The sequence below is a fragment of the Aedes albopictus genome, chromosome 2, assembly GCF_035046485.1.
Source record: "Aedes albopictus strain Foshan chromosome 2, AalbF5, whole genome shotgun sequence".
Lineage (NCBI taxonomy): Eukaryota > Metazoa > Arthropoda > Insecta > Diptera > Culicidae > Aedes > Aedes albopictus.
This window is the reverse complement of record NC_085137.1, coordinates 492,867,722-492,882,210: the sequence shown is the minus strand read 5'-3', so window position 1 is coordinate 492,882,210 and position 14,489 is coordinate 492,867,722. Positions and strand designations below refer to the sequence as shown.

The following is a 14,489-nucleotide window of genomic DNA, read 5'->3' as shown; positions in this document are numbered from 1 at the left end:
CTTAATTTTTTATATCCCTTTAGAAATTGTATGGCAAGTTCTTATGAGGTTTTTTGAGAGGTATTTTTCAAGTGATCAAGTATTCTTTCGAGCAATTTTACAGAAAATCCACCAAGGATCTGAAAGAAGTTAATTAATGGATTTTTTCAATAATTCCACCAGTGCCTTTGTCTACGATTTCCGCAGACGTCATTTAAGAGATTTCTTCAAAACTTTCTCCATAGATTTTTTTAGCAATCCTTCCATAAACTTCTCAAACAAAGAAATCGTAGGAATAACTACTGGAGTAACTCCAGAAGTCATTATTTTTTTTATATAGGGATTAGGGAAATATCTTGAGAAGTGTCTTCTAGCCAATTCTCAAGGAATTCCTCCAGAGTAAACTCAGAAATTGCTTAAGAAATTTTTGTCTAGGAAATCTTATAGAAAAATTTCAAAAACTTCTAGAAACCTCCAAAGGTATGTATCACCAGAAGTTTGTCGATTAATTCTTTAAGACGATGCATCAGAATTTTCCTGGTAATGCCTTCAGATATTATTTCAATAATTTTTCCAGTAATTTTTAGAAATACATATTTCCGAATGAATTTCTTTTCCAACTATTTTTTTTAGCGATATTTCAAATAAACTCCATGGAAGAACTTTTGATGAGATCGTTTGCTGAAATTTCTGAAGAAATCTCTGAAATGCTGAAAATGTCTAAGATGGAATCCCTGAAGGAATTTCAGAAACCTCCAGTAGAACCCCTGTCTGAGAAAGTACCGTTGAGTGAATCACTAGAGGAATATCTGAAAAAAGTCCCAGGGAAATTCTTGAAGGAATCCCGCGAGGAATTTCCCGAAGAAAACTTGTAGAAACTTCTCGGCAAACTCTTGGGGGAATTCCTGGCAAAACATATAGAGTATTTTTTGGGAAAATTCCTTGAAAAGCGTTTCAATGAAACTATTGGAGGTTTTTTTGAGAATATTCTTGGAAAATTCTGTTGAAGCATTTCTAAAAGAATTCCTTTAGGAATTCCTGAAGAAACGCCTTGATAAACTTTTGAGAAAAATGCTTTTCCGAGTAATTCTTAGTATTTTTTCTTTGAACATTTCAGACGGAATATAAACAGGATTTCCTCTAGAAGTTTTTCGTTGAAATTTTTTCCAGGTTTTTTTCAGGAATTTCTGCTAATATTGCTTGAAAATATGCAATTCTGAGAAAAGTTTCTTGTCAGAGATTCTTAGATTTTTTTCTGAGATTTAATTATAAAGATTTATTTATTTAAAAAATCATTAGACATTTCTATTGCGATTCTTCTAGAGGTTCCTGCAGGAGTTTCTCCCCAAGTTCCTATAGTTATTTTTCCAGGAAATGCCAAGAATTTATGTAGACCAGCTTTTCTTTCAGATCTTTTCCGTAGACCTGGTGAAACCTCTAGGAATCTACAAAGATATCACTAGGAGTATTTGGAGAGATTCCTTCTGACAATCCTCCGAAATTTCTTCAGAGATTCTTTCAAGAATTGTTCCAGTAATTTAAGAGGAATTTCCTAAAAAACCTGTGTGAGATTTTAAAGTAAAATGCTAGAGGAGCTTCCTAAAAAACTCCAAGGAAGAACTTTTGAAGAATTCGCTTGCTGAAACTCCTGAAGAAAACTCTGAAACTCGTATGAAGTCTCTGGAGATAAACAGAAGAAATTCTTGAAGAAATTTCTGAAGAATACTCCAATACAATCCCTGTATCGGGTAGTACTGTTGAGTGAATCTCTAGAGGAATATATTTTTAAAAAATCCGGGGAAATTTTTGAAGAAATCCCACGAAGAGTTTCTCGGGAAATCCTTGGTGGCATTCTAAAAAATCCTTCAATAAAATTCTTAGAAGATTTGCTGACAGTATTCCTGAAGCAATATGTTGACGTATTTCTGGAAGGATTCATTTGAGAACGCCTGAAGAAAAGCCTTGCTAAGCTTCTGTAACGATCTCAAGAAAACAAAAACTCTTGAGATATATTTAACGGAATATTCCTGTAGAAGTTTCTAGGAAATGTTTCTGAATTGCCTGAATAATCTGTGGAGAAATTAATAGATTTATACATCGAGGAAATGGCGGAGGAAATTCTGGAGAAATACATAGAGGAAATCCTGAAAGAAACTCTAATGAGCTCCTGCAGGAGTTTCTGGAAGCATTTTTTTCAGTTTTTTTCCTCTAAAAGTCCTTGAAATATCCTCAAACATCTTCGAAGACATCATTTCAATTCAACAAACCATTTCCGAGTTATATTTTTTTGGAGAAGAAAATTAGGAATTTCCATAAACTTCCTTAAGAAGTGACACAGATCGAAAAAAGAGTGTACAATTCTGTGACATATGATGCACATAATTGGAGCGTGGGATATCACAGAAGTTTACATAACATATCACGTAAAAGTCATAAAATATCATGTAAACTTCCATTAAGGTACCCCGGGGCAAGTGGGACCTAAAAAAATGCTAATTTGGTTTTGTCATGCCAAAAATTTTAGAACACAAATTCTTTAATAATTCTAATGGACCCAAAAGACGTTGTTGGTATATTTGTGCTTATTAACGTGCATTAAAATTGTTTCCAAATTTTTACAATCCATATATTCTGCATATAATGAAAAGTGTAGCAGATCTTCATTTACTGCGTTCCACGGGGCATGTGGAACCTATTCAGAGTTTTTGTTCGAAGGGCTTAATATAAGTTGCAACAAATAAGGTAACATAAATCATAAATCTCTTATATGAATGACTATTTTTAGAGATTAAAATGAGAAGAGGTTTATGGTATCATGCATAAATTACGTAACACTTAACAAATAGCTGGGGAAAAAAAACTTAAATCAACTTTAGCAGCTCATACAAAATAAATTGATTTTTTTTATACAAAAAGCGCCAGAAAGTGAAGAGACAAAATATTTCAAAACTTGGTCTCTATAGGACCTGTCCATAAACTACGTAGACTCTTAAGGGGGGACGGGGGGGGGGGGGGGGTCTGGCCAAAGTCTACGCTCCATACAAATTTCGAAAGTTTTGTATGAACAAAAGTCTACGGAGGGGGAGGGGGGGTTCTGAGATGGTCCAAAATGAGTCTACGTAGTTTATGGACAGCGCCATATTATACAGTTGATGAATCTCGCCAATAATAAATCTGAGGTTTCAAGATTTTCAGTAATATCTTCTCCCTTACATAATTTTACGATCATTAAATAATGTTTTTTAATCATGAATTTTGAAAAGGCTGTTTCCCTATTTTATTTTTTTATGGACGACATCTGAATGCTCAGAAGAATGCATTATGCAGCGTTAAGTGAAAAAATAATGGAAGATATTAAGAGGAAAACATAAAAAATACATACATGCTTTTGATTTTTTTGTTTTACCCAAGGTTTTTCCATTTTAAACAAGAATTTCATAATCTAAATAGAGGTAATAAAGTATGATTCGACAGTAGATTACTTAACCTTAGTAAGGTCTTGGGGTCTTTTTTGACCTTTTCCGAATTTCAATTCGCTATAGCTTTTGTTTCGAAAGGCCTAGAAATCTGAAATTTTCGGACAATTATTTTTTTGTGGAAAACTATTATTTCCATTCATCCAAAACATTGGACGACCCCTAGGGGAGCTCCCATAAAAAAAGTTACAAATAAGACCCTGGGGTCATTTTTGACCCCAAACTTTGAACGGCTCTCAAAAATCAGTGGCTGGGCCGATTTTGGTTTTCTTTGGCCCAAATGAAAGCCACACATGTCTTGTTTTCAAAACCCCCGGAGAGTTCCGGATTTGGTCACTGTGGCCACCGGGAACCTGCTTCAACTGAGAAATGCCGCTTTAGAGACCCTAACTTTGGCAAGCTATAACTTTGCAACCAAACAAGTAATCAGGACCGTTCAAGAATCGTTGGAAAGGTATTCACGTGGACTTTGATTAAAGACATTAATATTGACTTATTCTTAAGAACCGGTTGCGGAAATCCGGAACATCCGGAAAGTAATGTTTTTCACGATAATGTGCTAGAAAGCACATTCATATTATTTACAGGATAGAAGTTTTTGCATCAAACTTCTTTAGGCCATAATACAATCTGTCGAGAACTATTTCTGTATGTTTCTGGTTATGTCCCGTCCTTCTGGAACCGGTTCCAGGGATCCCACAAGATGGCCAACGAGTTGACTGTAACGAAATTGAACGGTTTGTAGCTTCTTTGAGGCAACAAAACTCACGAACGGCCGAACCGATCAGCATGACCCTTGCACGTTTCAATTCGTATTCTTGGTGGCTGTGTTTATATGTAAGAAAAAGTCAGGAAAATGAACTAAAATGTAGAAAAATTGTGAAACTACCGCAATTTGCATGAACTGGGAAGAAAATCAACACGATCGCAATAAAACCGATCTAGAGTGCCGTGGTCCAATGAACCCAACAGTTGTCAAACCACCACAGCCACAAATGGCAAAACAACGTTTGCCGGGACAGCTAGTTTCTTATATATTCCTGGAGTAATTCCTGGTGGAGTTTCTAGAGGAATCCGTGAAATAACTCCTGGACGGATTTCTAGAGGAATCTCTCTTCTTGGCGTAACGTCCTCATTGGGACAAAGCCTGCATCTCAGCTTAGTGTTCTATGAGCACTTCCACATTTTTTTTATCTGTATTAACGAGGTTTTTAGCCCTAGGCTAGTTCATCTCGGGACCCACGCCTTACTTTCCCTTCCGAAGGAAGAACTCACATTTTTTTGTGAGTTTGTCGGGAGTGGGATTCGATCCCAGGTCCTCGGCGTGATAGTCAAGTGTTCTAACCAAAGAGACGAACCAGCCAAGGGCTGAAAGTCTCTCTAATAAAGACAAATCAATCAATCAATCAAGTGTTCTAACCATCCCACCAGGTCCGCTCCCATACTTCCACAGTTATTATCTGAGAGCTTCCTTTGCCAATGACCATTTTGCATGCGTGTATCGTGTGACAGGCATGAAGATACTTTTTGCCCAAGGAAGTCAAGGAAATTTCCTTTACGAAAAGATCCTGGACCGATCGGGAATCGAACCCGTCACTCTCAGCATGGTCATGCTGAATACCCGTGCGTTTACCGCCTCGGCTATATGGGCCCTTTCTAGAGGAATCTTTGGAGTTGAAATTCATGGATTAATTCCTGGAAGAAACCTGCAAGAATTTCCTAGGAAAAATTCCTATAAAATTTCCTGAAGAATCTCCTGAAAGAATATCTGAAGTAATCTCTGAAGGATTTCCTGCAGAAATTCTTGAAGGAATGCTGTAGGAATTTCCGAAGAAATTCTGGAGGGATTCCTGGATCAATTTCTGAAGAAATTCCTGTAGGAATTTCTGAAGAAATACCTGGGGTAGATCTTCGTGGAATTCCTGGAGGAGTCCCTGGAGAAATGCCTGGACGAAATCATAGAGGAATACCTGGAATAATTCCTGGATAAATTCACAGAGAAATTTCTGGGGGAATTTCTGAAGAAATCATTGGAGGATTTCCTAGAGAATTCCCGAAGAAATCCTTGAAAGAATTCCTAGAGGAATCTCAGGAGGAATTCAAGCAGGAACCCCTGGAGGAAGTCTTGGAATAATTCCTGGAAAAACTCTGGGAGGAAATCCCGTGGGAGTTTCTTAAGGAGCCCCTGGAGAAATTCCTGGAGAAATTGCGGTAGTAAATTCTGAAAGCATGCCTTTAGGAATTCCTGAAGGAATTCCTACATGAATTCCTGGAGGACTTTCTGAAGGAATTCCTTGGGCATTTCTGAAGAAACCTTTTATTAAGGAATTCCTGGAAAAATTCTTAGAGAAATTTCTACAGAAATTCTTGGAAGAATCTCTGGTGGAATTCTTGGAAAGAACCCTGAAGGAATCCCTGAAACAAATTTCTGGAAAAAACCTCAGAAGGCATTACTGGAGGAACTTCCGGACAACTTCCAGGTGGAATCCCAGGAGGAATTCCTGGAGAAATCTCTATGGGAAATCTTGGGGAAATTCCATGGAACTATTCATGGAAGAATTCCAGGAGGAATCCCTAAATCAATTCTTTGAAAAATCCTTCAATGAATTTCTGGAAGAATCTGTAGAGCAGGGCTGCCCAACCTTTTTCGCTTGCTTCGTACATTTTTGGTCCATGCGATCGTAAAAATGGTCAGATGTTAGATCTTTTAGCATCAAATGGAAGCCTGGTATTAGGGCTAATAGATACATGTGTTGAAATTCAAATTGAACTTATCCACTTAGCGACCGTGATAATTCTGTCAAAAAATTGATCCGGCCCGCGGGCCGGACTGTTTTTTGGGTTCAACTGCACCGGTAGCTAAAAATCGTCAACAAATTCTAATTTTTTTCACATAGATGAGTTAGATGTAACACTAAGCTTTCATTTGATGCCAAAATATTCCATGTTCGACTTGTTTTGCGATCATACCAATTGGAAATGACCAAAACATGCGAAAAAGGTTGGGCAGCCCTGCTGTAGAGGAATTCTGGAAGGAATCCATGGAGAAATTTCTGAAGAAATTCCTAGAGGGATTCTGAGAGGAATTTCTGGTGGAGTTCCAGGAGAAATTTGAAGAGGAATTTCTGGAAGAATTACTGGAGGAAGCATCGGTGGAATTTCTGGAGGAAACCATGAAATAATTCCTGGAAGAATGTTTAGAGGAAACCGAGGAGAAGAAATTCCTGGATGAATTCTTGGAGGAAACTCTGGAAGGATTTCTGGAGGAATTCCTGGAAGAATTCCTGAAGCAATTGCTGTACGAATTTCCGAAGAAATGCCTGGAGGAATTCCTGGATCCATTCCTGAATAAATTCCCGGAGGTGTTCCTGAAGAAATACTAGGGGTAACTCCGGTGAAATTTGTGGTAGAAATGCCTGGATGAAATCCTGGAAGAATGCCAGGGGCAATACCTGAATTAATTCTTGAATGAATTCCAGAAAGAATTTTTGGGGAAATTTTTAAAAGAATCCCTTGAGGATTTCCTGGAGGATTCCTGAAAAAATATTTAAAGGAATTACTAGAGAAATCTCAGGAGGAATTCATGCAGGAATCCCAGGAGAAATTATTAGAATAATTCTTGGATAAACTCTTGGAGGAATTCTTGGGAAAATTTCTTAATGAATCCCTGGAGGATTTTATAGATAAATTCTTGGAGAAATTGCGGTAGTAATTTCTGAAGGAATCTTGGAATGCCTGGAGGAATCCCTATAGAAATCTCTGGAGGAACTTCTGAAGGAATGCCTGGAGGAACCCCTGGATAAATTTCTGGAGATATTCCTGTATCAATTGCTGGAGGAGTATCTCGAGAAATTCCTTAAGAAATCCTTTGAGGAAACCCTGGAGAATTTCCTTCAAGAATCCCTGAAGAAATTTTTGGACTAATGCCTGGAGCAATCTCTGGATAAATTACTAGATAAATTCCTGGTGGAGTTTTCAGAAGAATTCTGGGAGGGACGTCTAGAAGAACTCCCGGAGAAATCTCTAGATGAATTCCTAGAGAAATCCTGGGATGAGAAATTTCTAAAGAAACCTCCTGAAAAATTCCTAGAGGAACCCTTAGAGGAATTTCTAGAGAAATTCTTGGAAGAATTCCTGGGAAAATTCTTGGAAAAATCCCTGGAGGAATCCCTGAAGCAATTTCTGGAGGATCCTCAGGAGGAATGCCTGGAAAGTTCTGGACAAATTCCTTGTGGAATCCCAGGAAGAATTCCTGGATAAATTTGTAAAGGAATTTTCGGGGAAATTCCGAGGAACTATTCCTGGAATGAATTCTTGGAGGAATTTCGAGAGAAATTCTGGAAGCAATTACTGGAGGAATTTCAGAAGAAATTCCAAGATAAATTTCTAAAGAAATTCCAAGAGAAATTTCTGAATAAATTCCAATAGAAATTTGTAGAGTAATTCCCAGAGCGATTTTTGGAAGAATTCCAGGTGGGATTCCTGGAGGAATAGCGTTAGTAATTTATGAAGGGATTCCTATGGGAGTTTCTGGATCAATTTCTGGAGGACTTTCTGAAGAGATTTTTGGGGTAATTCTTAAGAAACCTCTTGAAGAATTCCTGGAAGCATCCTTAAAAGAATTTCTAGATAATTACTTGGAAGAATCCCTGGGGGAATTTTAGGAAATAAACCTGGAGGAATCACCGAAACAATATCTGGAGGAATTCCTAAACGAATACCTTGAGAAATCCCTGAATGAATTCCTTGAAGAATCTCTAGAGGAATTCTGGTAGAAATCCATGGAGAAATTTCTGAAGGAGTTCCTGTAGAAATTTTTAGAGGAATGCTGAAAGGAATTTCTGGTGGAGTTCCAGGAGGTATTCCAGGACGATTTTCAGGAGGAATTACTGCAGGAATCATCGGTGGAATTTCTGGAGGGATCCATGATGATACGAAGGATTTGACGATCATGAGAATGTTGTTTAGTGGATCGAGGAAAGAGTAGGAGTCTCAGGAACGTTTCAGGGCATTTCAGGAGGCTCCATGGGCACTTCAACGCGTCTCAGGCTCGTACCAGTCGGTCACAGGAATGTTTGAGGGGTTTTCAGGGGCGTTTTGGCGGGCTAAGTGGCTTCTCAGGTGGTTCAAAGGACTTCAGGGGGTACCTGGAGGTCTGAGGACGTTTTAATGGAGTAACGGGGGTTCTCAGGAGCGCTTCAAGGGTCACACTACTCTCTGAAACGCAGTACACTAAATTCTTTTCCACACGTCTTTTTTATGCAGTTTTATTTTACACGATTTTCTCGAAATTATGCGATGTTCTTTTGTAAAGATTTATATCTGCTGATCGCCATTTCTTTCCGACGGGGCGCAAATGTCTACCAAAGATCTCTCTTTTCATCCCTGTCGAAATTTAAAGACGATATAATAAAAAAAAGTTTTAAAAACTTTTTTACATGATTTTTTAACGCGAACGAATCAGAAATTCAGAATTCAGTGTTTTATTTCAGAGGGTTTTATTCAGAAGTCTCAGGAACGTTTCAGAGGGTCTCAAAAGAGTTGCAGAGGGATTTCTCAGGGTACATTAAGGTCTCAGGTGCTTTTTAAAAGGTCCCAGGGGACTTAATTTTGTCTCGAGGGTGTTCCAGGGGCTCTCAGAGACGTTTTGGGGCATTTCATGAGATCGAAGCAGGTTTCATGGGGGTATCTGCTGGTCAAGGACATTTTCTGACATTTATCTGACTTTTCATTGGGTCGCAAGGGGATTCGGAGGAGGGGTTCCAGTGGCTTTTCGAAGGAGTACCTGCAAATCTGAGGTGCACTTCAGGGGTTTTCTAGCTTGTTTTCAAGGATCTCTTGAAGTTATAAAGGGTTTACAAAGAGTGTGAAAAAGTCTCAGGGACATTCATTCCAGGGAACCTCTCGAGCGTTTCAAGACGTCTCTGGAAGTTTCATGAGCGTTTCAGGCACGATTTGGGGGGCCTGAGCGTTTTAGAGGGTCTCAGAGGGCAAGTCAGGGGGATTCAAAAAGTCCCAGGGGTCTCTGAGGATCTTCATAAGGTCTCAGCCTGGGGTGTTTCTGGGGTCCAAGGGTTTTTCAGGGGGATACTTGGAAGCCTCAGTGGCGTTTCAGGGGGTTTCTTGGGGCACCAGAATGTCTCAGGCGTATTTACTGAGATCCCAGGGATATTTCATAGAGAGTTTAAGGAGCTTCCAGGGGTTCTCTCGCTCTGAAACTCTTTAATAACGCCTCTGAAATGCCTTTAAACGCCCCTGTATCCGCATGTCATACCCTTGAAATCCCCTAAATCTATTTAAAGTGTTCCTGAATCCCCTTGCAACAACCTTAAAAAGTTCCATAGTCCTCTAAAGCACAGCTGAAAACCGCTTGAGGCGCTCCTGCTATGCCTCGAAACGCCTTTGATACCAAAAATTCCCGTAAACAATATGAAATGGCCCCGTAACACCATGAGGCTCCTATCGGAACGCCCTTAAAACATCCCTGAAACTCTTGAAACGCCTCCGAAACCCCTTGTAACACTCTTCAAAGGCTCCTGAGACTTGGTAATACTTACGCCTTTGAAACTCCCGTAGCCCCATAGAAACGCCAACAAAACCCGCCGGAACGTCATTAAAAGACTCCTGAATGCCACTTGAACAACCTCTGAATTGTCTCAGAAGCTCCTTAGAACCCTGAGCTTTCTGGAAACCCTCTTGGCCCTACCTCAAATGCCCAGGAGCAAGACCTGTTCTCTCGAGCTAAGTTTCCTCATTGAAGCCGCAATTTTATTTATGCACAAAATTCCCTCTTTTTCCTTCTTGAAAGCGCAAACATTAAAAAAGGAACCAGTTCCCCTTCTAGAGTAAATTTCTGGCTACGTATCTGCATATTCCTGGAGCAATGTCTGAAGGAATTACCGGAGGTATTTTTAAAGGACCGATGGAAAAACTTCTGAGAGGATCCTCGTGGGTACATATGAAGGATTTCTTGAAGGAATTTTTATCGGAATCCCTAGAGAAGTTTCTGAAAAAAAACATGGAAAAAATCTGAAGAAATTCCTGCAGAGATTTCTAAAAAAAACCTTGATATATTTATCCATCCCTGGAGCTATTTCTAAAGAAGTTTCTGAAGAGATCTTTTGTCCAATTAAAGCAGAAATTTGAGAAATTCTTGAACTAAACGATAGAGAAATACTTAGAAAAATCCAAGAGAATATCCTTGAAAAAATCAGAGGAAAATTTTGTGAAGAAATTCGGGAAGAACTCTTTGGGAAAACCTTGTTTAAACCACAAAAATAATCACTGAAAGAAAGAAGATGAGTCAGATATTTTCAGGAGAATTCCTGGACGAAGCCCTCAACCCTTTGAGGCCGGAGGGGTTATATATAAGCTGGGAGGTGAAACAAATCGTGTAACAAGTTATCCGTAATCAATAGTCCAATGAATTCTCTCTATAAATTCTCAAGAAATATCTGGAGGAATATGTGGACAAATAAACGGATAAACCTCTAAATATTTCTATAAAAATGTCTTGAGAAAGAAGCTGTTCTGAAAGAATTCCTTAAGAAATTCTTAGGAAATATTTCTGCACAAATTTCTGAATATGATTCTGATATAATCAATGAATAAATTCCTTTCCTACAAATATCCATGGAAGAAAACCTGGGGGAATTCCTGAAGAAACCTCTGTATGAATTTCTACAGGAATCTCAGGAGAAATCTCCGGGCTGGAGAAACTCCTGAACAAATTTCTGGAGACTGTCCTTTGAGAATTTGCAATGGAATCCCTGGAAGAGTTCCTGAAGGAACACTTGTATGCATTCCTGACGGAATCCATAAAATAATTTCTGAAGAAAGTTCCGATGCTTTAAAAAATGCTCAGAAGAAATGTCTGAGCATTTTTTTTTTTAGGAATCGCTGGAGGAATTCCCAAGCAAAACACATGTCATATTATAGTTACGGCAACGCAAGGTTTGGTTGTATAACAGGTATTTTGACGTCATTTTATTTTAACATTATGTTAAAATTACGTCAAATTTACTTCTATATAATCAAAACTTGCGCTGCCGTAACTATTATATGACATGTGTGTTGCTTGGGTTTTCTTAGCAAACCTTCGAAGTTTTTCAAAATAATTTCTTGAAAAAGTTCTGAATGAGCCGGTAGAAGTTTCTAAATGAATCCAAGATTGTTAAGGTTTTTTGCAGGAATCTCTGGAAGAATTTCTGAAGAAAATGTAAGATTTCGCAAGAGAATCTCTGGAAGGATTCCTGAAACGATTTTCCAAAGGAACCTATGGATGAGCTACCAAGTTAATCTATGGAATATTTTCAACAGAATTCCTTGAAGACACTTCCTTAAGAATCTCTAGCGGAGTTTCTGAAGGATCTGTAGAAAAATTTTTGGAAAAAATCTCAGTGAAATTTTTGAAGCAATGTATAAAAACAAAAATTCCATAAAAAAAATTTAAAATCTTAAGAAATTAAACAAAAATACCTGAAACATATGTGAAAGACTCCTTAGGGGCTGTCCATTAACCACGTGGTCATTTTTTTGGGACTTCTCAACCCCCGCCCCCCCCGCGTGGTCATTAGTCCATACAAAATTTTTTATTCGTCCATACAAAATGGTGATTGGCCGAACCCCCCCCCCCCCTCATGACCAAGTGGTTTATGGCCAGCCCCTTATATGATTTTCTGAACTAGTCTCTGGAAAATGTTTCAATAGACTAATTGAAGAAATTTTTGGAGTATTTTTTTAAATAATTTCTAAATAAATATCTGAAGAAATCCATGGAAGGTTTACTATAGGAATATTCAGAAAAAATCTAGAGGAATATTAAGAAACATTAAGAAAGAGGAATTTCTGAAATAATTACAGACAAATTTCTGAGAAAATCTTTAAAAGATTGGCGAAAAGAATTATTTGAGAAATTTCTGGAGGAATCCGTAGAGGAATTTTTGAGGATTCCCGAAAGGAATTTCGAAGCAATCCCTGAAAAAATCAACATAATCCTCTTTTTCTCTTCCAGGCGTAACGTCCTAACTGGAACAAAGCCTGTCCTTCAGCTAAGTGTTCTGTGAAAACTTCCACAGTTGTTGAAGTCGAATGAGTCGGCTTCAAAAAAAAAAAAAAGAGTCGAAAGCAGCTTTGTCGTTCAAAACTGAAATTTTTATTTGAAAATGTATTCACCGATCGGTAATCAAACCCGTCACTCTCAGTATGGTCTAGCTGAAAACCGCGTGTATACCGCTACGGCTATGTGGGTCGCACTAATCGCTGAAAGAATTTAAAAAAAAATCTGAAAAAATGGAAGAATTTTTGCTGCAATCTCTAGAGGTTTTTCATGGAAGGAATTTTCATAGCAATGCAGGCAAAGATGTCTAAACTTTTTTTTTTCTTTGGAATGTGCAAAACAATCCCCACTGGAATTTCTGAAGCAATTCCAGAATAAAATACTACATGAGTATGTCACAAGTTTCGAAAATATTCCCAAACGATTTTCTAAATATTTTGAGAGATTTTTTGAAAAACTATAGAAGAATGTCTCAAGAAATCTTTAAAATTTCTGAAGGAATCCCAAGATGAATTTATGAAAGAGTCTCTGGAGAAATTTGTGAAGAAATTCATGTAGGTTTTTTTCAAGCAATCCATGACTTTTTTATGTGAATTCTTCATTAAGGAATCCTCAATAAAATTTCTGAAAAAAAACCTTTAAGTGAATATCCAAAACAAGCCCTATTAATAAGTCCGAATGAATTTGTGGGAGTTTTTTTAAACAATTTGGTAAGGGTTTCCTGAAGGAATTTCTGGTATTTGTGATCAGAAGCAATCTGCAGAAGATTTTCTTAAGGAGAAATTTCTGTAAAAATCCTTTGAATATGTTTTTTCCTTGAGAAAATTCTGAAGCAATCTTTAGAAGAAGTTCCAATGGCTTTGTTCTCTTCGTAATGGCATGTTTTCTAAAGCCTGTTGAACTTCAAGTTGCAAGTTGCTACGATTGCAGGTGGTTCAAAACATACATCGATAGACAACATTTATACTAATTGAAACAGTGGCACCATGTCAAAGCAAGAAGCGATGCAATCTAAAAAGAGATTGATATGAAAAATTAACAAATGTCCATCAATTCCTGTAATCAGTAACCCACGGCCATTATTGTTCTAACAACATTCATTCAACTTACCGCTTCCTCCCGTATTCATTGCCTTTCGCCGTAAAACTGTATTGCATCATTTGATAGATGCTCCCAAACACGCACTTCCGGTTTTCATCTGCTGCTGCTGCTACTACTACTGTTCCTAACTGGACCCTTCCTGACCGCAAACACCCGGTTCCGATTCGGATGCATCGGTTTCACGTCTCTGCGCTAAACGTTTACCAGTACACTGCACTGTATATCCAGTTATTACCTACATCAATCAAATCAACTCTCTGCGTGCTACTTTTTTGGTTTGTTCCCGCTGCTGCGTTTGGATTTGTTTTTCGTGTTAATTGCACACTTCACTTCTGATTGCTGTTTTGCGTATTCCTTCAATAGGAACTCATCACTACCATTATTGGACGGGAACCAGTTTCTTTTTTTCTGAGCGGTGTCGTGACTTACGTGGATATAATACAATTGTCACACATCACGCCAATTCATCATTATTAATCAACCGTAGAGCGGAATAACAGCATTAGGATGGCGAGATTTGTGGACGAACTGACGACGGGGAAGTGAAGGAACGTTTCATGTGTTGATATACTTTTACGCGAAGAATTACTGAGAAAAACGACCAATAGCGGACAGATGGCAATTCTGATAGCATAAGGAAAGGATGTGATATCATCCAGAGGGACCACGCGCCAGCGCAGTAGAAAACAGCATGGCATGCAGCCACAGATAATCGCACGTAAACTACCCTTTTACGCGTACTTGTTTCACTGCAAAAAGATATACATTAGAGTGGGTCATCGTTTATATGGGAAAACTAAAAGTAATTGATAAAGTGAAAACATAGCCTAGGTTGTCCTGAAAAACTTTGTCGAAGACCTGCCTGCTTGTGAAAG

The 14,489-nt window shown here is 38.2% G+C and overlaps 1 protein-coding gene across 1 annotated transcript in view; it reads right to left on the bottom strand.

Annotated features, from left to right (window-relative positions):
- The window catches only part of LOC115253596 (ras-related protein Rab-32), a 78,417-nt gene extending 64,418 nt beyond the window's left edge, over window positions 1–13,999 (bottom strand). Inside the window, exon 1 of the mRNA XM_062854237.1 lies at window positions 13,624–13,999. The gene's annotated coding sequence lies outside the window, so the exon portion shown is untranslated. The remainder of the gene's footprint in view (window positions 1–13,623) is intronic.
- Window positions 14,000–14,489: the final 490 nt, after the last annotated feature.